Here is a 24,602-nt window from a genome sequence, read left to right as displayed (position 1 = left end):
ACCATATTTGATGGCTCCAGTTGAATCTGCTACTTGCTCCTTTACATGTCTATCACTGAACACACTATGGGCCCCATCATTTCTCAGCTAGGGAGAAAGAAGGGAGCAGCCAGCAGTGCCTGTTGAGACCATATGACTAATGGATATAAATGTTTTTTTTAATATGCCAAATTTACAAAATGCCAGATTTTTCTCTGATGTTCTAATAAACACACATGATTCTCCAAATGACTAGAAGGGGTAGAAAGATGAATTTCATAACATCCATTTCTGTCTTTGGAAAGTTAAGAAATGTGGCAATGTCCAGGGAGAATCCAAACTAAATTCAGCACGTGAGAGCAAAGTTTGAGCTTGAGGCAAACTTCAAGGCAACCAAATATAAACATCAAGTCCAGATGCAGACTCAGAGCAGGGGTAAAAAGCCAGGAGTTCAGCTTTGGCAAAGAGAAGACAAAAGCAAGAGAAGTTAACTGTAAGTGAAGAGAGATGGAAGGCCTCAGAGCTTTCTGAGGTGTGCTTGCATTCCCGGAGTATGGGTCATTCACCCAGGAGGGCAAATGGGAGGTTCCATGCCCATTTTGGAGACAGGCAACTGTTCAGCCTCCTCACTGCTTATTTAGTGAGCCCATCCCAGCTTTCTCCTTCCGTCCCAGGCACATTCACGCTAAGCCCATATTTTCATCTTCATAAAATAGTAATTTCCCAACAGGCCCCTCATATTTGATAGGACTTCGTATTTCACACCTATTTGAGATGCACAACAACATTGTGAAATGAGCACAGCAGGCATCAGCCATCCCATTGCACAGGTGGAAGAAGCAGATCCTGATCACCCAGTCAGGTGTGCACTTGTGACTCATGAGATTTGATTTTGCCTCCACTAAGGTATTGGGAATTTGGGAAAGAAACTGTATCATTGTCCCCAAGGTCCTGCCCCCAACAGTGATAATCCTGATGCATTCGTTTAGTTCCAAAACTTCAGGTAAGCTCCCTTAGAAACATCTCTGGTTTCATCTGAAACAGGTTTTTTTCACCTGCCTCCTCCCCAAGTGTGTTTTGAAGACAATCCAAACATTGTCTTTATTTTATTTTTTTTTTAAAGATTTATTTATTTATTTATACATACAAGCACTGGGTACAGTCAGAAGTGCGGGAGGGTGAGAGAATTCACCAGAGCCAGAGCGGGGAGCAGAGCAGGCAGAAGGACTGAAGTACACTGCTGAGGGGAGCAGCGGGCGGCAGGAGAGGTCTGCGCGCCATGTGGGACCCTCCTCCGGTGGCCGGGGAGCAGCCGGGGATCGAACCGGCACTGCAGAGGCTGCGGGCAGCTTCGCAACCCAGCGCTCAACCGCTGCGCCACCAGGGAGGCCCCAAACATTGTCTTTAAACACTGCAAGGCCCTGTAAAGGACAGCTTGAGTAGACCCAACAAATTCTTAACTGCAGATGAAGAAAGCCAGTAGAGAATGCTGTAGCATTTCAAAGACACGGTCTCTGGACTACTACCAGATCTCTCTCTCCTGCAAGTGGTTTTTCACCAGCACCTGAAATGTATACATTGAACACAAATTATTTGGTTCTTAATAAAGTATTGGCACATTTCAATTTCCATGGCACATTTTTGTCTTTATAAGGATTTTAATGACTTTTTCTCTGATACAAGTCCGAGGACCTCTGGGTGAGTGGTGTTGGCATGGAACCGTTACATGCTAGATGTCCAAAGTTAACAGCTATTGGAAATTTTTATTTACTTTCTTCTTCTGTTTGAGTGTAGTTAATGCTATTAAAGCTCTGTCTGGCAGCAGAAAAGGGCATAAAAGTGGCCACTTAAGAAAAGCAATTTGGCCATTTGTGACAACAGCTGCCTGATATTGCATTTTTATTTAATTGGAAAAGGATGCAGGAAGTCTGTGGTGCATTAAAGAAACTCAGAGTTTGGAGATCATAGGAATTTTCTCCTCCTCTATTTTCTTCTAATAAAATTACCATTATTAAGTAATTTATTGAGTGTCAACACCATACTAGACACTTTCTAAATTATCTGAAATGGACCGATTAAGGAAAAATAATTTAAACTCTTTTGGAAGGGCTTTCCATGGAAATTCCAGAGCATATGCTCAGCTGACAGGGTGACTGTCATTAATACCATCCCCCGATAGCTATGGAGTCAAAGCCAAGCCCCTGAGCATGCACGTAGTCCCTGCTCTCCACACTCTGGCCCCAGCTGGCTCCAAAAATTCCACCACCATTTGGTCCTCCAACCACAGCAAACCGTCCAGGGCTCGCCAGTTCTTGGCACTCTCTCATTCCTCCAACCTGGCCCACACTCTTCTCCCTGCTTGTCACACCCTTCCTTACTAATGGGCTGATTGCACTTCTTATCCTTTAAAATGCAAACATCAGATCCAGCAAGTGCACTTGGGTGGAACTAAAAGCAGAGAGCTGAAGAGATACTGGCATGCCCATGATCATAGCAGCATTATTCACTGTAGCCAGAAAGTACAGGTACCTAGGTTTACATGAGCAGATGAAAGGACAAACAAAATGAGATATATAGACAAAACAGAATGCTAATCAACCTTTAAAAACAAGGAAATTCTGACATGTGCTATAACAAAAAGAAACCTTGAGGACATTATGCTAAGTGAAATAAGTCAGTCACAAAAAGACAGATACTGTATGACTCCACTTATGTGAGTTCTCTAAGGCAGTCAAATCACAGGAGCAGAAAGCAGAGAAGTGGTTACCAGGGGCTGGGCAGAGGAGAAAATGAGGAGTTATTGTTTAATAGGTGTCGAATTTCAGTTTTGCAAGATGGAAAGAGTTCTGTGGATGGATGGGCGGTGGTGACGGTAAAATGAAGTTATGAATGCACTTAGTGCCACCATGCGCTTAAAAATGGTAATGTGGCAAACGTAATGTGTGTGTTTTACCACAATTTTTTATTAATTAATTGTAATTTATTAATTTTTTTTAATTAGAACAACTTTTTAAAAGGTAAACTCATAGATGCAGAGAACATGGTCATTGCCAGAAGCAGAGGGTGGAAAGGTGAGTGAAATGGATAAAGGGGGTCAAAAGGTATAACTTTCTTTTATAAAAATGAATTAGTCATAAGGATGTATTGCACAGCATGGTGATAATAGTTAACAACACTGTCCTGTATACTTGACAATCACTAAGAGAACAGTCCTTCAAAGTTCTCACAAGAAAAAAGTTACAACCATGTGGGCCTCCCTGGTGGCGCAAAGTGTTAAGCACAGCACTGTGAAGCTATCTACAGCCTCTGCAGCATGAGTTTGATCCCTGGCCAGCCAGGGAGCTACCCACATGGTGCAACAGACCTCTCCTGTCTTGCCCGTTGCTCCCCCCTCAGCAGTGTATTTCAGTTGGTCTGCCTGTTGTGCGCCCCACTCTGTCTCCAGTGAATCCTCTCACCCCCCGCACCTCTGGCCTGTGCCCCATATGTATGCATAAATAAATAAATGCATAAATAAATAAATGCATATGTATTCATAAATAAATGTGTGCATAACTAAATAAATCTTTAAAGTTATAACCATGTGAGGGGATTGACTTGTGATCATTTCACAATGTATACAAATGCCAAATCATTATGTTATACACTGAACTTTATATACCAACCCATGTCAATAAATATCTTTATTTTAATTAAAAAATTTAATGACAATAAAAATGATTAAATCACAAGCATCAGCATCTCTGTGAAAACTTCCCTTATGGCCCCACACCCAATTGGTCTTTGCTCCCCTGAGTTCCTACTGCATCTAGTACCTCATTTAAATTATTGGTCTCAATGCCATTCTCCCCTCCCAACTGGGAGCTCTCTCAAAGAGAGAGATCAATCTAGTTGTCATTAGTTCACAAATAATCTAATTCTGCTTCCTGTTACATGGTAGGATAACACTTCTCTGATGTGAGATTCTATTGCCAATGAATCGACATGCATTCACCATAAGCTCAGTCACCATCAGATCCCGAGTAAAAGCTAGATGACTTGGATTTTCCAATGAACATGTAGTGAAGCAAGAAACCTTTGCTATAAAACTTTTAGGCCGCCAAGATTTTAGAATTGCTTTTGCCACAACTTAGCCTAGCCCATCCTGGCTGATAAATCCATGATGCTTAGACAGAGCTTGATAAAGAAATTACTTTAGAAAAATTGGAATTACTTTAACTATAAGGAATGAATAATTGAATTAATAACTTGATGAATAATAATAAACTTAATGAAAACAATAAATAACAATGAACAATAATAAACTTAATGAAAACTATAATTAATAACAATAAACTTCATGAATAATAATAAAATGTAGACTATAAAAGCATTGGTGATTCAGTTAAACTTAGTTTGTTAATTGAAGTAACCACATTAGTGAGCAAGAGACATATTCTATGAGGCAGATCAAGAATCTGAACTTCTATCTCCACCGTTTATATGATTATTTCCTAATTATGGTATTTCCTAATTATTATAACAGCTACCAGGTATTGAGTTCTTGTAGCTGTTACAGATTGTGTTATGAGCTCTATGTATATAATCTTATTTAATAATTGTGACGATTTTACAAGTTGCGAAAGAACTAGAAAAATTAACTAAGTTTCCCAAAATAACATGGCTAGGAATTGCCAGAGCCAGGACTTAAATAAGTTCTATCACTTTCCTAAAACTGTGGTAGTAACTAGAACCCAAATGATTCTTTTTTCCTAAATTCCAGGAAAGCTTTTCTTCCAGCTTACAACTAAGAAAAACAATTATGACCAACAATGAGAAAACACTGTTCATCTATATGTTTGGCAAATATTATAGACTAATATAATCCAGTGCTAGCAAGATTGTCAGAAACAGATATTCTTACACTGCATATAGGCATGTGAAATGTAATCAGAATTTTAGAAGCTATGCTGGAAATATCTATTAAAACATGCATTCCCATTTGCTCAGGAATCCCACTTCAGGGAATCCTGCACTATAAAAAATTAAGAACAGAAATATATACAGATGTATGTGCAGGAATATTTTTAGTGTCAAGGCCTGGAGGGGAAGCTATATAACTATTCATAAGGAAATGATTACTTGAAGTTCAGAGGTCCATACAATGGGATGTTACTCAACTATTAAAAAAGAATAAAATCCACACTCATGTTGCCAGGGAGATGCCCATGATCTAAAATACAGCAAGCTCCTGAAGTGTCTATAGTACAATTGATTTTTGTAAAGCCAAACCCAAAAAGATCAATGATAAAAGCAAAAAATGTGCATATATGTTCATATGGGACATGGAAGGACTTGCACTAGCTGCTAACTGGTTAGTTACCTCAAAGGGATAAGAAAGAAAAGAACAAGGTAACATTTTCTCCTTTTTTCTTTATGCAGATTTAGTGTTTCCCATGTTTTCACATTGCCTAGACCAGAATTTTTCAAACTTATTTCCATGGAAAACTAATTCTATCAGATGTTAATAGAATTAACATTGTATACATACACACACAGAGTTTTGTGCTCAACAGCAAAATTGCATGTAAGAGCAGAAAGCTAAGGACCTCCCTGCCTCATGGTGACCTGACCACAGAGCAGGGGTTTTGGAGAGCTGCCTTAAGTGCCCAACCCACCCTCTTCCTGAAGACTCTCCTCTCACAAAATGCACACACATTCCACATTTCCAAATTCATCAGAAGGCTAAAACTATCCAAATGTTTGTTTCTCTCCATCAGTCAACTGAATGAAACAGCTAGTCTCCTAAGTTAGAGAAAATTATTCACTCCAATAATTAAATTGCACAGTACACTTCAGAGCCCACCATGTACTTCTAAATAACTTAAAAATCCTGAAAATGGTGTCTGAAAATGTAGGCCCACCCTGAGGCATTCTGAACTTCCACCCCTTTGAAGATCCACTAAAGGTGAAAGAGATGTTTGTGGGTATTGCAGTTAAAAGTGAGAGCACTGCGTGTCTTCACACAAGCCGTAACCCTGGCCCAGAGGCCCACTCACCTCCTCCCCACCAGGCACCCAGTAACAAAGGGTGCATTAAATAGGAACCAGGTGCCTAGAATACAGCAATGGGAGTGTGGTAGGAGTGAAACAAGAGCAAAACCCCTCTACCACTTAATAAAATTCCATTACATTTGGGTGCTTTTATTAAAAAAAAAAGTTCTCCTCTACCCTTGCCATTTAGATTCATTCTCACCACTAAACAGAAAGCAATCCACTTCTGGCTGAATCACAGCAGAGACAAACATAACCATTTAGTGGTTAGTTGGATCAAGTAAGCTGCCACATGGGTGGGATGTGTTTCAGAAAAAGGTTTGTGAGGGGTGAGAGCAGGATACAAGCCACTGAATAAATGATTGCTCAACAGATGCATTAGCACATGAGTAAAGGGTACCCAGGGACCCCTAAACTTGCATGCTATAAAGGGGTCTGGCCATTGATGCACACTATGGCAAAGTAAACTGTGTTACACAAAAATTTACTTTATTATCCTCAGATTCTTCTTTAAATAAATCTTTATAGAAACAAAGTCCCCCTTCCAATGCCATTTACTTTCCTCCCCAGGAGGAACCTCCATGCCAACACTGGTGTATATCATTACTGTTATGTGTTCATATTCTCACAATGCAATCATGTATTTGAACATAATGTATGGTATTTGTTTGAAGTATTTAGCAAGCCTAGGTCTTTCCTAATTATAAATCTATATATTTTTTATTTTTTTAATAAAATAACAGAAGGAAATTTTAAAATGCCCTCTCTACACTTTTGTCTGCTAGAGAATTTCAACTTAAAATGGATTTGGAAGCTATAAAATGGAAAATCTCATGCATGTGCCCTCAGGAATATAAAATATCCACCTGCTGATAGAACTAAGAGACTGGCTTCCTCATTGCTTGATTCAGAGACATAAACAAGAAATGAGCAGGCTGAGTTGAGTTTGTGTGGCTGACCTAATTTTGTCTGCTCAAGAAATTTTCAAGGTTGGTCTTCGTTTGAATTGTCCCTTTTTGTTGCCCATAAATACAGCATATTCCACACCCTTAAAGGAATTGCCTGTAACTTGCTACAGTCTTCTTGTCCTGGACTGAAATTTTCCTGCTAATCCCAAATGAATTCATTTTTGTAAACAATTTTGAGCTTGCCTCAATTTATCTCCTTTAGGGGGGGTGAGAGGATTCAGAGACAGAGTAGGGAGCAGAACAGAAGGATCTACTGAAATACATTGCTGACGGGAGCAGTGGGAAAGAAGAAGTTATGCTGGTAGGAGAAGGTGCAGAAGAGGTATGCTGCACCATGTGGGTTGCTCTCTGGTCAGGGATTGAACTCGTGCCCATGCCACAGTGGCTGCCCGTAGCTTGATAGCGCTAAGACTTAACCCTTATGCCCAAGGAGGCCCTTATCTCCTTTTTTAAGCCAACTCGTCCCATTGATCAAGAATGAAATCACAAGGGCCTTCCTGGTGGCTCAAGGGGTTGAGCACAGCACTATGAAACTGTCCACAGTCTCTGCAGGACGAGTTCGATCCCCGGCTGACCAGGGACCTAACCACATGACACAGCCGACCTCTCCTTGTCTCTCCCACTGTTCCCCTCAGCACACAATTCAAGGGCAGTGCCTGGGGAGAGCTCACGGTGCAGATACAGAAGGTATCCAGAAGAGGGAGATATCACCTAATACAAGAGGCGCATGGGTCAGAATGACTGCTGCGGATAATTAGGCAGCCACAGACTTCTAACAGACTTTGAAATGTTAGAAGTTAAAATTTGAAAACACAAACTTGATCTTGCGAATTATTAACCCAAGGTCACAAAGCTAGATAATGTTTACTACTTTGTCTTCCAGTTCACATGCTAGGGAGGGGGGAAGAGGAAGGGAGTGGTAGGTGTCTGTCAAGAGCCCTGCAAAAATGACTCAGCTGACACTATCAGATTGGTCTAAATCAGGTCATGGATGACATTTGGGCTTTTACTGAATTTCTGACGATCCCTTGTGCCAGTTTTAAACTCTCAACATGCTCAACTGTGCACTTTATTGTCAAGATGATTAGGGCTTGAGAAAAGAGCCAATGATAAAGACTCACAAGCTGATAAAATTATAAAATCATGTTGAGGCTGGGCAATATTGAACCGCCAAATGATCAACTTTAAGCTCTAACGCTTTGCATGTATTGTAAGCGTGGGTTGATGATGTCTTGTGTGATATTTTACAAATGATCCCAAAGGGTACAGTGTACTGACAACAGAGTTGGGATGACTTATCAGTCAGATTCGGAGAGTGTATGCTGAAGTCATAAAGAAATCCCATATATAGTAGCTAACACCATAAAGCAGGATTAGCAAACAGCTCCAGACCCTATTTTTGTAAAGGACTGTTGGCACACAGCTACACCCATTTGTTTACATAGCATCTGTCACTGCTTTTAAACAGTGAGTAGGTGCCACGGAGCTACAAGATATGGCCTTTTGGCCCCCGAAACCTAAAAATATACACTACTTGGCCTCATGCAGAAAGTTTGCCAACACCTCCCATAAAGTTATGCTCCATAAAGCTTTCTGTTACGATGAGCAGGGCTACATCTATCTGGCTCTGCGGTAGCCATAAGTCACATGTGGCTATTGAGCACTTGAAAGAAATGTGACTGATGGTTTCCACATTGGACAGCAAGTGAAGAACAGAATGTTTTTTAGTGTAACATGGGGGTTACATTTTTGCTCTCCAATATGTGCTCAAATTGCACTCAGCTCAAATCAACCATGCCAGCATCCCCTCTGCCTCCCTCCTGCACCCCCCTCCCTCTTCCCATTCACCTGACAACCATTTAATTCTCTCACTAAATCTAAGATTTATTCCTGCTATATTTTGCCTGTGTATTTTTTTAATTTCTATTTCAATTAATTTAAATTGAAGTCACCATTTGGACCCAGAAACTTTGAAGAACAAAGAGTTTAGTGGCATTTATCCAGCTCTTGGCTTCTCACAGGGCTGGAGCTGTGTTATTTATAAAAACATTCTGTGCCCAGGAATTCCTTCCCTTGCTATCTACATATTCCATCCCTTGGTATCTACCCAATTCCTTCCCTTGGTATCTATCCCAAGAATACAAAAACATTAATTCGAAAGGAAACTTGCACTGTCATGTCTGTTGCAGCATTATTTACAATAGACAAGATATGGAAAGACCCTACATGCCCCATTCAGATGAGTGGATTAAGAAGATGTGGTATAATAAGCCAGAAAGAAAAAGAAATATACCAGATGGTCTCACTCATAGCAGGAATCTAGAAAACTTAAATAAGGGACCAGGAAAATGAATAACTATAAGAAAGTGAAAATCAAAATCAACAAAAAACTATGAACCAGAGACACTCTATGGGGGGTAGGGGGCGGGAGGGGAGGGATTGGGGTCAAAATAAGGGGGTTGCAATTGTATGGGGAATATAAAAATAAAATTTATTATAAAAAAAAGAAGATGTGGTATGCACACACACTTATTTTGATGAAATTGTATTGAAAATGTATATTAAGACTTTTTTATATTTATGAACATATGCAGAATGATGTCATCAAAATTGTTCTGCTTCTGAGCATTTATCAATATGAAAATATTAAGGACATTAAAGACATTAAAGTGTAACATTAAAGACTGTGACATTAAAGACAATTAAATTTTAAGGACCAAGAGTGAGCACTTACAGAGTGTGTTAGGTCTGGGTCTGGGCAAAGTTACTCTTTGCTGATCTAAGTACCTCTCCAAAGACCTTGGGGCACTAGCTCCTACCAAGGCAAGGTTACTCTTTGCTGGCAGTGACAAAAACCATACATTGGCCCCGTCAAGACCATCTTGTCTGCCAACACCAGTGCCTTCATTCTGCTGGCATCGTGCTTCAGCACCAAGGGACATTCCACTCACCACTCTGCACTGTGAGCTGGAAATCAGGTCTTGGTTAGTTAGGTGGACTTTTCTGAGAACAAACTCACAGAAAGATACACTTCAACTAAATTAGGATTTTATTTCATCTACCTCTTAGCCTAGAACAAGCATATTATTAATCATTCATTCACTTGGAGTATCTTATTTCTTCATTGGCTTGTTAAGAAACATCCTGTATGCTATTGGTTTATGGAACTATTATGAATTATAATTCCCTCAGTGAACTGAAGTTAAATAAATGATTGGTATGACAGTATCAGTCTTATTTGGTGGCAATATTTGCCACCAACTGTGTTAAGAAAATTTTGCAAGATTTCATTTCACACCTGAAGTCACAGTAAATACATATCAAAAGGTTTAATTACTGCACAAAATTATTTTTCCTAAAGAACTTTGAAGTGTGATTTTCCCCCATAAGACGTGTGATGTTTTCATTTTAAGCAAAAGGAAAAATAAACTAGAGAAAATTGTATCATTTTTGGAAACTGCTCTCCATTTTCAAACCTTAGTTATGTTATTTTAACAAGACTAAGTTTCAGATCCTCTATCTGTAACATAAAGTTTAGAGCCAGTGCTACTGTAGGTCCCTCCATTTTGGGGGTTCTGGGATTTCTGCTCTTTGAACTTAGAACTTTGGGTAACATCCGCATTGTAAACAGACACTCAAATTCTGAATAGAAAATGTCTATTGACCAAGGAGAATAGATTTTCAGATGAAGCTTTATAGCATTTAGCTCCAACTCTTTAATAGCTAGAGGCCATTGTAAAATGTACCACCTGATCTTTAAAGAGGAAGACATTAAGCATTGTCAAATGAATGAGAAAATCCATCCAAATCAGCACAAAGAGATGCCAGCCTAGGGAAAAACAGTAAAGGAAAGGAAAAGCCCTTCCCAGAGCACCCACTCAGATGAAACAGACTCTGGATGCAGGAAATTCCAAATTCCTGCACTGATTAGATGTGGCTTCTCCATGTCAGCGCCTATCCCATCCCTCATTCAGGAGAACAGACCCCTGTAAAGAACATAGGAGGCTCCAACCCCACACTATGCCTTTGGCTACATTGGAAGATAGCAGTGCTGACGGAAATGTTAGTCTTTTAAATGAGAGAAAATGATGACTAGAAATGGTAGAAATGAAACCAAGGGAAATATCTTCACATAGATTCATGAATGAATATGTTTTTGCTTTTTTAAATCAATGAAAATAAAACATTACACACGGCAGTTGGAGAATTGTGTAAAAGAATTCAAAAGTCACATAGGAGGTCCTTGCTATGTGCTATCCGGAAAGAAAGTGACCTTATGACAGACCAACTACAGGCTCCCACACTGACATGACACAGGGGAAGGCTGGAGTGACCGCCAAAGCCCTCGGTGGGGAGGAGTGAAGAGGATGGAGCGGCCACTGCCCAGGGACACAAGTGTCTCTGACAGATAAGACCAACAAATGAAAGTAACAATTAAAAACATTACAGCAACAAAAATGAAAAGGGACAGAAGACTCTCAAACACAGAACAGAAGACAGAGCCTGTTTCAGCTACCATAAGCTTTATATTCCTGCAGCTGGATTTTTCTAAATGATTGAGTATATTTTAAAAGTGATAACCCGAAATTCAGCCTGACAGAAATTCCAGTCACACAACCATGTGCCTGAGACTATCCCCTCGACTGTGCCTGCTGGGGATCAAAAACCATGGGGCAAGTGAAATAAATCATGTATTAATGCAACTTCATTCTTTTTTGACATGGGTTTAACCAAAAAAATAATAATAATAATTTCACAGACAGCTTGCAATAAGGATCTATAAGTTCTTGATTTTACACAACTATACACATATGTGTGTGTTGTTTTTTTTCCTGTAGTGAGAATTTGTAGCTTTCCACAAATTCTTTCAAAGGGGGCTTATAATCTAAAAAGGGGGTAACAATTCCCAGGGCAGTGGGAGAGGAGTGGTAAACCACTCAGAAGTTAACAAGGATGACTGTGTTTTTGGCAGCTGAGATAACTAGAGAGGCAACTCTGATAGTTAAGTAATGGAAGTAAAATGGTTAAATTGTTTTCACACACTAAAGCAAAAAAAGTTTATGTAAACTTTTCTTTCCTGCTTTTGCAGGCTCAAGAGCCTGAGGCATAGGTTGGATTTGGGGACACAAAAGTCTAGAGAGGTTACCCTGAGGCATCCACCAACAGAAATTCAAAACTCCAGTTATCCGAAGGGAAGCCTCTTGTCTTCAGGCCGTGTAAACCGCCCAGTGCCAAAGAACTTCAGCAAAGTTCACATCTTTGCCCCAACCTATGTTTCAGCCAATAAAATTTAACTCCTTTATTCGCAACTCTGATTCCCCAAACCTAACCTCATTCCCATTCTTAATTAGGAAATAGATTTTTTTTAAAGATTTGAATATTTATGCATACAAGAACTGGAGTACAGGCCAACAGGCCAGAGGTGCAAGGGATGAAAGGATTCACCAGAGACAGAGTGGGAAGCAGAACAGGCAGATTGACTGAAATACACTGCTGAGGGGAGCAGCAGGCGTGCCAGGAGAGGTCTGCTGCACCATGTGGGTCACATCCCCGGCAGAGGCTGGAACTCGTGCTGCAGTGGCTGCGGATAGCTTCATAGTGCTGCTTCTTAACCCCTTGCGCCACTAGGGAGGCCCGGGAACACAGATTTGAGTTCATCTGTCTCCTTGCCAATAAATTTGCAATAAAGCTTTTTCTTCTAACAAAATCCTGCTGTCACAAATTTCTGGTCTACGCATGCAAGCTAATGAGCCAATTGCGCAAGTAACCATTTTTGAGGAGAATTTATTAGTTATCCTATGTCAAGCTATCAAAGCAATGGGATTTCGACCAATCCAAAGAGAACCACTCATAGTAAAGAGATTTGAGTGTGGACCTCATTGGGCATCTGATACAGAGCACCAAGGAGCACTAAAACTGGCCAAGGACACTCCCCAAATAGTTCACAGGTCACTGTCTGAGTTCTTCAGCTGTGTGCATAATTGCAAGACTACTCTGGTTCAGAAAACAACAACAATGGGGTTTATTTAACAAACCAAGGAAAACAAAGACTCACTGAGGCCACAAATGGCTGATTACCTCACCCGAAGCAGTGCCCAGCGTTTTAAAGTCCTGAACACAAACCCCCCCAATATGGTGTCCTCTTGCCACTGCGGACCTGGAACAAGTGGCAGCCAGATCATAGGCCGGGATCCAACTCACAAAAGTAGCAGAAGACACAACAGGAGATGCTCACCAGAGCTGCCGAGATGCCCCAACGCAGCACCACACAAGCGACCCTCAAAACAGAAGCTGTAGCAGCTGAACAACCCAAGAAATGGCCCCATTCACACTGCTCAGCAAGGCATCCGCTTCCAGGTCTTCGCCTTCCCTGCCAGGATGAAACAGCAGCAAAGCTGGGAACAGTTTCAGTTGCTCGGCTACTTGCAAAGCCTCCGAGCTTTTCTTCTCTGAGGTTGGCTGCTGGAAGCCTTTCCACATCCTTCAGAGACCTGCAACAGCTTTCTGGAAGTGGGCACAGTGGGTCAGAAATGGCTGACCCCGGAACTGCTGAAGATCCCAAACCACTAAAGTCCTGAGCGCAGAATCCTGAATCCTGGGGTTACCTCTGCAGTCCCTTTATATTTCTTACCAGAGTCTCCACCCACACCAATAATTAGTTCGTATTGCCCAGGGTGGGGTTGGGGGGACTATCAATCCTTACTAGCACCTCCCTCCTGGGGGCACCACCTGTAACAGTCCTTGACTTCATCTCCCTGTTACAGATCTATTGCAGTCCATGATTCAGGAAGACAAGATATGTACAAATTAATGATGAGTAGAATCTAGAAATCTGCAGAACAAAATGAAAATCCTGGCATTGATTTAAATCAAACTTCTTTCAATCACAGAGAGGCAATATCTCTTCTTATCTTCATAGACAATCAATCAGTGATAGTACCACAGGGTGCTGGAGCGGGGTGCAGGGGGTCATTTGTTTAAAAGGTCAAGTGTTTTTTCCTATTATGTCTTCCCACCATAACCAAATGTTGCCCACACCAAATACTTCCTTCATAAAGCCTTCTTGAAGGATTATGAAATTAAAAAGTGTTAATACTGAAATAATGGAAGTCATTGTCATGATTATCATTAGTAAATTTAAAAACTGAGCCCCTACTTCTTGCCCAGCAAGTACGTTTGGGAGGCTTGAATAGGATAAATAAAATGGATGGGACTTCCAGGGAACTGATCCATTATGCTGATGATCCATTATGCTGATGATTCTGACTATGGAGTCAGAAACACTGATGGCTGCAGTATAAATAGCCTCAGCTCTCAGGGCTGCAGACCTCTCCCATCTTGCAGGCTGTTTTTCTTAGCAGTGTATTTCAATAAATCCGCTTTTTCTCTTCTGTGCTCTGTCTTAGGTGAATTCTTTCATCCCCGTGCCTCCAGCATACACCACAATTCTTTCCCGCAACAGCCACTGAATCCAATGCTCCCATATGGAAAGATATTGAATGAGATTTCTCAGTTAAAGGCAAAGCCAGAAGCCACATCACTGTGCCCTCCTCTGTATCCCTCTAGGAACTTGGAAATCACCAAGTTTTGTTTTGTTTTTTTTTTTTTTTTTTGGTTTTTTGCTCTGTGACATCCTTTCCGAAATGCATGTTCTAGGGTCTTTCGCTCTCATTTGCCTTTCATTTCATCCTGGTGATTAAGCCTTCATTTCAACTTTTAGGTTAAATTCTCTGAGGACTTTGTCCAGAGCCTTCAGTGACTGAGTACCATTTGTTTTGTGGGGTTTTTTTTTAAGATTTATTTATTTATACAAAAACTAGGGAATAGGACAGATGCACGGGAAGGTGAGAGGATTCACCAGAGACAGAGCAGGGAACAGAACAGGCAGACTGACGAAATACACTGCTGAGGGGAGCAGCGGATGAGACAGGAGAGGTCTGCCACACCATGTGGGACCCTCACCAGCCGGGATCGAACACGCGCTGCAAAAGCTGCGGACAGCTTCACAATGCGGCTCTCAACCGCCTGCCCCATCAGAGAGGACCTGAGTACCATGTTGATGTGTTTCCCAGCTCCTGGGGGATATTGCCAAACTCACCAAGTTTGTATCAAGAACATTCCTTCAGAATTTCAGATCTTCAGATAATGTTCCTATTAGCATGAATCACTAAGCTGCCAGTTTGCTAACAACAGGCAAAAGAAATGTAAATTTAGACATAAAAGGTTTGTTTCCAACAAGACCAAACATGAGTGGCATCCTTTTCTCTTTCAAAAAAAGGGCTAAAAACATTATTTTTAAGTATTCCTGGTAGTTATAAATTTGCTCACCTCGCTTCTAGAGCATGTATCTGTTCCCGCTTTCAGCAAAATCAGTTGTGGCTCCACTTGCAGAAAATTAGAATAGATGGTGAATGCTACAATCTTTTGGGTTAGAATGCAGTCCCCACCACCTAACAACATGGCTTGCTGCACTGGGCAACTCAATGGAGACTACTCTGGCTCTGTTCTGAGCTTACAGACACCACGAGTTCATCGCTCAACCTAGATGTTTCGACAGAAAGCTCTTGAACATTCATGTTCCTCAAGAAAGAATTACCAGGCAGTGGTACTTTTATTTTCTTTGAAGAGTTAAAACTAAAATCAGGGGATATAAATGACAACAACATTTTAGTTTAATAACAGAAACAACTTCAAAGCTGTCAAAAATCAAATAGTCATGTGCACACACAATCAAACCAAAGGGTATTCTGCAAAACCTCAGGTCTGAGGCCTTCAAAAATGTCAACTTCAGGAAAGAAAAGAACAAGCAACAAAATGGTTTTGCATTAAGAAAAACTCAGTCAACTGGGTTCATTGCAAACTAGATTGAAGGAAATACAATGTAAAATATTTTATCAAATTTGGGTTCAAAATAAGCAGCTAAAAAGAACATTATTGGGCAACAGATTTCTGTTGTTTTCAACTGCCCTAGTTTGTGGTGATTTGTTACAGCAATTCTAGGACCCTGATACAATGGTTCAAGCAAACAGTACAAAAATAGATATATAAATAGACATTTGCAAATTCCTAACAAAGAAAAAGAAAAGGACATTACTGGGGAAATCAGATACAGTTGAATGTAGATCTACAGGCCCACGAGACAGTAGGAATGTATGGGCACTGTGTCCTCTGAGGGTTGCTCAAGGTCAGGGAGGAAGGTAGGACTGAAACTCCAGAACCACTTTAACAGTTTCTGTCTCTAGAGGTGTTTAAACAAAAACTGTCAATCACTGGTAGTGATTATTAGGTAAGTGTTAAGCAAAGATTGGGGTTGGAAGTGAGAGCCTGGACCCCTTATTAAAGTTCTAAAGGGCAAAAACATACTGGAAAATTGTCCCAAGCTAAAAACAAGACACAAGACAAGCCCTCTACACGTGAATCAGAGGATCTTTGTCGCCTGCTTCGAGGGGCTCCTGTAGACAGAAGAGCACAGGTCCCACTCTCAAATATTTGTGTCCAACTCACATGATGAAAGAATTGTTCCACAACTCAAGGGACTATTCACAGTACCAGGAAAATTTAAAAAAATCAAAACAAAACAAAAACTCAGGTTGCATCCTTTAAAAAAGAGAGAGAGAAAACCATACTACTCGTGTTTGGTTTCATTAAAAACAATTACACGTTCAAATTTCAAATCTCTAGTGCCCATTATTGGAAAGTAAGCAGTTAGCTTGGTGATTCCTACTAATAGGAACCTATCTAAAAATCTGAAAATCTCAATAAACATTCTTGATAGCAAACTCCTGAGTATGGCAATGTCACTTCAGGAGATGCTGAGGCTCTAAATAACTCCCTTAGGGTATAAATCTCTTTCTTAGGTTGAAATGACTGTTGTGTCCTTCCTTTTCCAGCAATTACTCTTACATAAGAGCTACATGGACAGTGCCAGGCACCACTCCTTAGCAATCAGTGTCTATTTAAATCATCTTCTCACCTCCCTATGGGTCTCCCCCATTTTAAGTACTAACCTCAATTCTCAACCAGTTAGCAAATGTCTTAAGCTGTCTCTGAGAGGCAGATGCTGTTCTACACACAGGACAGATTTTGAACACGTAAAATTTTTTTCTGTGATCTGGCTACTCGATGCTTTTTAAAAAGCATATTTAATTTATTAAAACTATAAAGGTCAACACAGTTTATTCTTAAACATCTGTGTTCAATTTTCAAATCCTATTTTCTACTGATAATTTGGTAAATTTTTATATTCACTAAGGTGAACTTTCAGCGTTTTTTATCCCATTTGTAAGCAGAATTTATTAACTTCTTTAAATATTTTAACCGAATCTGCACAAGTATTATATTCAAATTTTTAAGTTTTAAGAGTCCATGAGGCAGATGTTTCCCAAGAGCTTGCACAATTTTAGTAAAATCTAGTAAAAGCAAATATATACATATAATTCCTCTTAAGTTCTTTTATTTTTTTAAATACTGTCATGCCTTTCATAAACTTAGTAAAATTCTGAACGATTTTTTTTTAATCTAGGCACATAGTTTTTTTATTTTTTTAAAGATATATTTTCATTTATTTATGCATACAAAAACTGGGGTGTAGGTCAGAGGGATGGGGGGATAAGAGGATTCACCAGAGACAGAGTGGGGAGCAGACAGGCAGATAGACCAAAATACACTGCTGAGGGGAGCAGCGGGCGAGACAGGAGATGTCAACTGCGCCATGAGGGTAGCGCCCTGGCTGGGGATTGAACTCATGCTGCAGTGGCTGGTGATAGCTTGATAGCGCTGAGACTTTAACCCCTGCACCACCACGGAGGCCCTAGGTACATGTTTTAAATTAAAATCAGAAAGCAAATCTAATAAACATTCTAATATCCTGAATTCTCTCAAATATTGAAACATTCAAAAAATGTTAATGTCAAACATACACATATTTTTGTAATGATTTTTCTGTAACCAGATGAGAGATCAAGCCTCCTTTTCAAGCCTCCTCTCAACAACTTCCCACCCAGCTTCCACTGTCAAGTTCTCCTAGGGGGGTGGGAATCAGACTGGAGAAGCTCCCCAACTACTGGTCTTCTCACCCCCAGAATCCAGGCTCTCTGGCTACCACCATCAGTTCTCTTGTGGAAAGCCCCACCTACTCCCCCACTCCCAACCTGTTCTGTCCGATACAGATGGGATCAGCCATTTCATAATCTCATAACGCTGAGCTATAACAGTTAACGAACAGTCTGTCAAGGGCACCTTGACAACAGCACCTTGGCCCTTTGCTTCTGAGTGGACACGGCAAACCAATAGCTCACAAGGCAATTTAGGTGAAAGACATGTTTATTTGGCCCAACTGATGTGGATCCAACATTTTTAAAATTAGATATCACAGAAAATCAGATTATCCAGAACTTCTTGATAATTGCAACAATCTGGCAACCCCAAACCCAACTTTCCACATGGCAAAAACTGTCAAAGGTGAGCAGCTGTTTTCTTCTTTGAATAGAACTTTGCCCTTCTCCATTTACCCAGGTCCTTTCCCACACCACCTCTAATCTCCCTATTTACATTTCTCTCCTGAACTGGGGTAGTCAATTTGGGGTCTCTCTTTCTTAAGACAAGGTCAATGGTGGAAATTCCAGGTGCCACGCGTATTTTTGATAGAGTTCTCAAAGCTCGTAGTGATCACACCTTTGCTTTCCATACTCATGGGTGGATTCTGCCTGCATCCTGACTTCCAAGGACCATTGAAAGTTGACTGTCACTTTAAGATGACAGATATAATTGCTCAAAATATCATATTGGCTACAAATATTCTTTGAAGTAAAAGATTAAAATTAGAAGAAACTTAGGGATCATCGAACTCCAAGCCCCCTTTTTAAATCAATGCTTGAGTGAAGGCCCAGAAAGACAAAGCAAATTAAAACTCCAACATTTACTGGATTTATTCATTTATTCTTAGATTGCTTCAAACAATTCAAGATAACTAGCACTTGAGAAATTAAAAATATGTTGCAAAAGTAAATTTTCTTCATCTGAATTAGAATAAAAACAAGAGAGAAAGAAAAAACTCACTAGAAGTGTAGACATTCATTAGCCCTCCAGCTCTGGCCTCTACCTAAAAGTATTTTTAGATGCAAGTAAGAACTAACATCAAAGGAAAAAATGAAAAGCAGCATTACCATTATTTTTGGCTCGATTTTGAAATACCAGTAAATGAAATCTCTACATTTAAGCCCCTAAGCCTCAATTTACATACATGGTCAACAGATTTGTTTAAAGGTAAGATTTTATTTTAATTGGCTCAAATCTCAGTCTCAGACTTGTAGTCTAAAAGCATTCTTGCCTAATTCCCATGTAATCTACCCATTAACTTAATTCACTGTTCTTAAGCCCATATCACAGTTCTCCTACAACTAAGTTCACACTAGTTTACTAATCAGGTTGCCAGTTAATTATTTGCATGCTAAACTCACATAGAGCTTTTGTTACAGGGCAGGGAGAGGGGCACCCCAGACCCCACAAACCTGCTTGCTCTAAATAGGTTTTGCCTTCCACCACATCAACACAAAACATGAGACTTTAATGGGAAGGAACTTGAACACAATTAATAAACAATACAGGAAAAGCAAAGAATATAGTTTCTAAATCAAGAACCCAAAGTTACCCGTCCCCTTGTGGGTAAAACTCCATCCAAATGGGATTTGCCCAGAGCAAGTCCCCAAAGCCTGCCACAAGTCTAAAGCATCTTCCAGTGGGGACCCACAGAAAAGGATCAGAAACAACCAGACAAGTCTGGAAGGAAAAGAGCAAAATCACAAACAAGACAAAAACTGCCATTGTCACCTCCCCACGGGTCTCTCATCCACATCTGTGTCACCCACTCCACGACCAAAAGGCAAGTGTAGTTTCTTCACATGTCTCTAGGCTCCATGTGCCTCCTCCAGATCTCCTTCTGCCTCTCCACCCTGCTTCCTTCCTTCCTCAGTCTCCTCTGCAGCCTCTTCTCTCCCTGCTCAGCTCCACCCTCCCTTGGGTAGGGCAGGAAACCTGGAACTTCCCCTTTCCTGGGGACCACCCTGTTACACTTTCTGTTAATAATTCCTCAGCTCCAAAATCTCTCTTTTCTGGGTTTCCAAATTCATCCTGTTAATATTCTGGTTTCTCTTCAAATTGTATAAATCTTTTGCCTTTTACCAAATTCTCTCTCTTAAAGAGATGCCAGTCTCTATGTTGATACAACCCGCCTCATTACAGGCTACCAGTTATAATGAACTCACCTTTGAAAGAGTGTGTCAAAAGGAGGTTTCAGAGACATGAACAAATTTATATTAAGAATGTATTATGTGGCAGGCATTTGGCCACACACTTCCACATACTATCTTATTTAACCTTTCAGTAGAGAATTAAAAGGAATGAAATATATATATCCTGCTAGGACGGGGCAGGAAACTTGGTGATATGCAACCTAGAAAAGATGATGGCATCTATGACAAGAGTAAAGGACTTCATGATGCCCCAGGAGATGAAATCCTAACTCCCTGTGCACACTGACACACTCGTTCCTGACTACCAGCAGACTTGCAGTTTTGCGTACATTATCTCCTGGTACTTGTCATCTAAATGTGGCAGATCTTTCTGTTTTTTCTTATGGCTTAACTTCAGACAACTGTATAACTCACTGAGGGCAGGAACTGAGCTCTCATCTGCCCCTCCCTCCCATAGCACTAAGTATGTCCTCCCAGTAGCTGCTCAGTCAACACTTCCTGAAAAAAAGTTGCAATCAAAGAAGGTGACAGATACTTCAGTAGAGAAAGTGGGGAAGCAGTTCCAGGGGGAGCACTCTACACCATTACCTCAATCTTAATTGCTTAAAATTGGAGTAATGGATACTTAACAGCTTAATTAGGCTCTTCAAGTGTACGCCTGGAGGCTGTTGTGACATCTTTCCATGCTACAAAGCTAAAATAACTTTTCATGAATTAATTAAAATTGTGTTCCTTAACTCAGGAGTTGTTTTGTTCAGCTCTGAATCTCAATTCAACTCCTGGTGAACCCTACCAGGGGGCTATCTAGGCCTGCTGACTCTTGGGTTTAATTTTAAAAATAGTTTGTGGAGCCAGGTAGGGATATTCTTAGACTTAATCATGTTTTTATTTTGTGAGCTACTCCTGGACTGGTCCTGTTTTCATCACCCTATTACATTTCATGGACGGCACCTAGCTTCAACCTAGAAACTCCTCACCTTCAGGTTTGGTAGAGCTGAAGGCCATTAGATTTAAGTCACATCTAATTCTCTCAAGCACTACAATTAAATCTACTTATACAAATATGTTGACAATGCAAAGTCATAAACATTATATGATTCGTTGGCAGTTGTCAAAGATTTGAATATAAAAATTTTAAATGTGGGCTTGGATTTATAGATTTTGAGTTTATTCACTTAGCTATTGACATTTGGAATATTTCTTTTTCTAGGAATTATAAGTGCGGGTAAGAAGACCTGTGATAAGCTAGAAATGATTTTTAATAGACCTTTTCTTCTAATTGCATAAACAAAATGTACATTTGTCCCTTTACTCATTCAATAAGCACTTATTGAGCACCTACTATGTGCCAGGTATTGTGTTAATGAGGGGTACTATAGTGAACAACATAGATATAACCCTGATCTGATGGAGTTTGCAGTCAATGATATTTGAGCTGAAATCATGAGTTGAAGAGGAAGTAACTAGGGAGTGGAAGGAATAAGGACATTTCAGGCATATACAAGGAAAATGTCCTACATCACTTTCTTCGAGATGGCTATTGGTTAGATGCAGGAATCTCTGCTCTCGTTCAAAATACAAAGGAAATTGTACATATATTGTCATCACTTAACATCACTGATAGGTTCTGAGAAACCGTGACTCTAAGTAAAATGATGTATAATGAAAGCAGGTCCTTGAATCACACTGTTGAGTTGACTGTTGGCTGGAACTAATTTTTTCCTCATCATTATAACAAAATAATGTTGAACAAAATATCACTGAAGGACTTTCTCTGTGTGTGTATATTTATAGATAGATCGATCAATCAATAGATAGCTAACTATATACATACATACATACATACATACATAGGCAGGCAGATAGGTATTTCCAATTTAGACACAGCTGAATTCAAGCAAAATGGCTCTCTTCATATGCCAGAAATGAAGATGGAACACATAATTATGAAAATACATAATTTTTGAAATCACACAGTATTTGGGAGAAACTATGTATCTCAAAGATTGGCATGTTCGTATCTTTGTGAGAAAGGAACTTTACCCTCAGGCATACATACATCAAGGAGTAGGAACGGGTGTTCTGCTTAGGACTGACAAAAAACGTGCTGAAAGACTCAGAGACATTACCTGAAAATCTCCTCCTGAATGCTCAGAGTCACAGGAAAATGTGAGCTAACTTTCCAACTCTCAGAAACAGATATTTCAACAACCTCTCCCACACAAGCGCTTTGAATCTTGAGCCTGTACCATGCACTGGTGCAGAAACAACCAAGTTTCATTAACAGCGTAATATGGGGATATGGAGTTGTGAACCTAACATCAAAACTGGTTTAGAAATGGTGAACTAAGGACTTTCATAAGGGCAATATGAATTTCTGTCCCAGGAGACCTGCACAATTTAGAGCATAGACAGGATTCCTTCTAAAGATAACTCCTCCTGAAGATGAACTTGTAGACATAAACTATAAGATACATGAAGAAATGCAAAGTAAATTAGGAAAGTCTAAAGACCCAAAATAGAAGAATTTATGCTAATAATGAGTATTGTTAAATAGTTTTCAAGTAGCTATTTTAACTATACAAAGAAAAGGTAATATAGAGTCTAGCTTTTTAAAAATTAGAAAATTCTATAATTAAAAGGTATAATAATCAAAATAGAAAAGAAATAATAAACTGACTGAAAAACAGACTAGACTCAAATGAAATAATCTGTGCATTGGAATATAGATCTAAGGAACTCTCCCAAAACACAGCATGAATAAATAAAGAGGTAGAAAATAATCTAACCAGTATCTATGTTTAATAGATACTCTAGAATAAAAGACTAAAGAAGCTAGGAAGGAGCTGTCTTAGCAGTGATAGTGGAGAATTTTCCAGATTTGAATAAAGTATGGTGTCAGATGCAAATAGGCTAAATTGAATAAAATAGATAAAAACAAGAGCTTCTCTATACTCATTATGAAACTGAAAGTGCAGAATCATCAAGAATAAATAGAAAATCTTGGAAACCACTAGAGAGAAAAAATGGGTTACCGGAAAAAGAACAACAATAAAACAGAATACTTCTTAACAATAATATAAACCAGAGATAATACATGAATATTTTAAATAGGGTGCAGAAAAAAATGATTGTCAGTCTAGAATACTATATCAAGCCTACTACAACAATTTAGGTGAAATAAAATCATTTTCAGACATACAAAGGTAAATATTAATTTTCCAGAGACCATAACTGAAAGAAACTAGTGGAAGGTACACATCAACAAAAAGGAGATGAGTAGGTGACACAAAGCCAAAATGAACCAAAAATAATAATAATAATAAAGATTAAAAAAAGAGAATTATTAAAAATTACTATCATCAAAAATTATTATTATCAAAAACAAAATCTTTCCCAACCCAGAAAACCTCATCACAAGAAGAAAAAAGAAAAAAATTGCACCACTGAATAAGCATTAAACCGGAATGCAATACTGATCATAGGCACTTGCAAAAACAAAACTTACTTTTTCTTACAGATCAGTAAGTATAACACATTATACTCATGTTTTCAAGATAAAACTACAAGATTTATTGTATCTTGATGGCTGGACATAGGGCTTGACATTTGGTGTTGGGGGACAGCCAAAGGTAGACCCATCTTCTCCTAGGTTACCAGCACCCAGGTGCAGCAGCATTTTTGTCTTTGAAGGCCTTTCTAGTGATCCCAGAATCATACCTTAATGTGATTAGCCTATCTTTTTGCACAAAAAGCCATTCAAATTTAAATGTTCAAATGTCTTCGATTAGAAGACAGGAGATTATCATGCTTGTCCTGACTGTGTCACTAAAGAGCTGTGAGAAAAGCAAGTTGTCTCACTTCTCTTGTCTTAATGCAAAATAAGGGAGAGAGGCTAAATGAGTTCCCAGATTCCTCAGCTCAGTCTGTGTGCCTCTATTTAGGACACAGTTCGCTTTGGCTGTGTGTGATAGACTCCTATTCCTGTTCCTGAAGAGCTACAGAGTAGTTCCGTTCCGGAGAACAGAGCTCCTTTCAGTCCAAATGGGAATAATAAACATGAGAGTGAAAATTAATAAGCAGCTGCCATCTATTCACCACTGGATTGTGGCAAAGACATAGTTTGGTTCCAGAATAAAACATTGAGGTTTGCACAGAGGAAAACAGTCATAAACCCCAAAAGTTAGTGCCTTCGATAAATATTAATATTTAGAACCCTATTTAAATGAGGTCAGGAGGCTGAAAAGAGTTCCCACCCATGTATAAATAAGCAAACTACAAAATCCAACACACCCTGTAACTCCCATGGTTTCCCCTGTGGTGGAGTGGAGAGGACAGTCTACCCCCACTCCCAGGCTACACAGGGATTCCAG

This window comes from Talpa europaea, assembly GCF_964194135.1.
Source record: "Talpa europaea genome assembly, chromosome: 2".
NCBI classification, from domain to species: domain Eukaryota; kingdom Metazoa; phylum Chordata; class Mammalia; order Eulipotyphla; family Talpidae; genus Talpa; species Talpa europaea.
The sequence above is the reverse complement of the archived record's forward strand: the minus strand, read 5'-3'. Positions refer to the sequence as shown.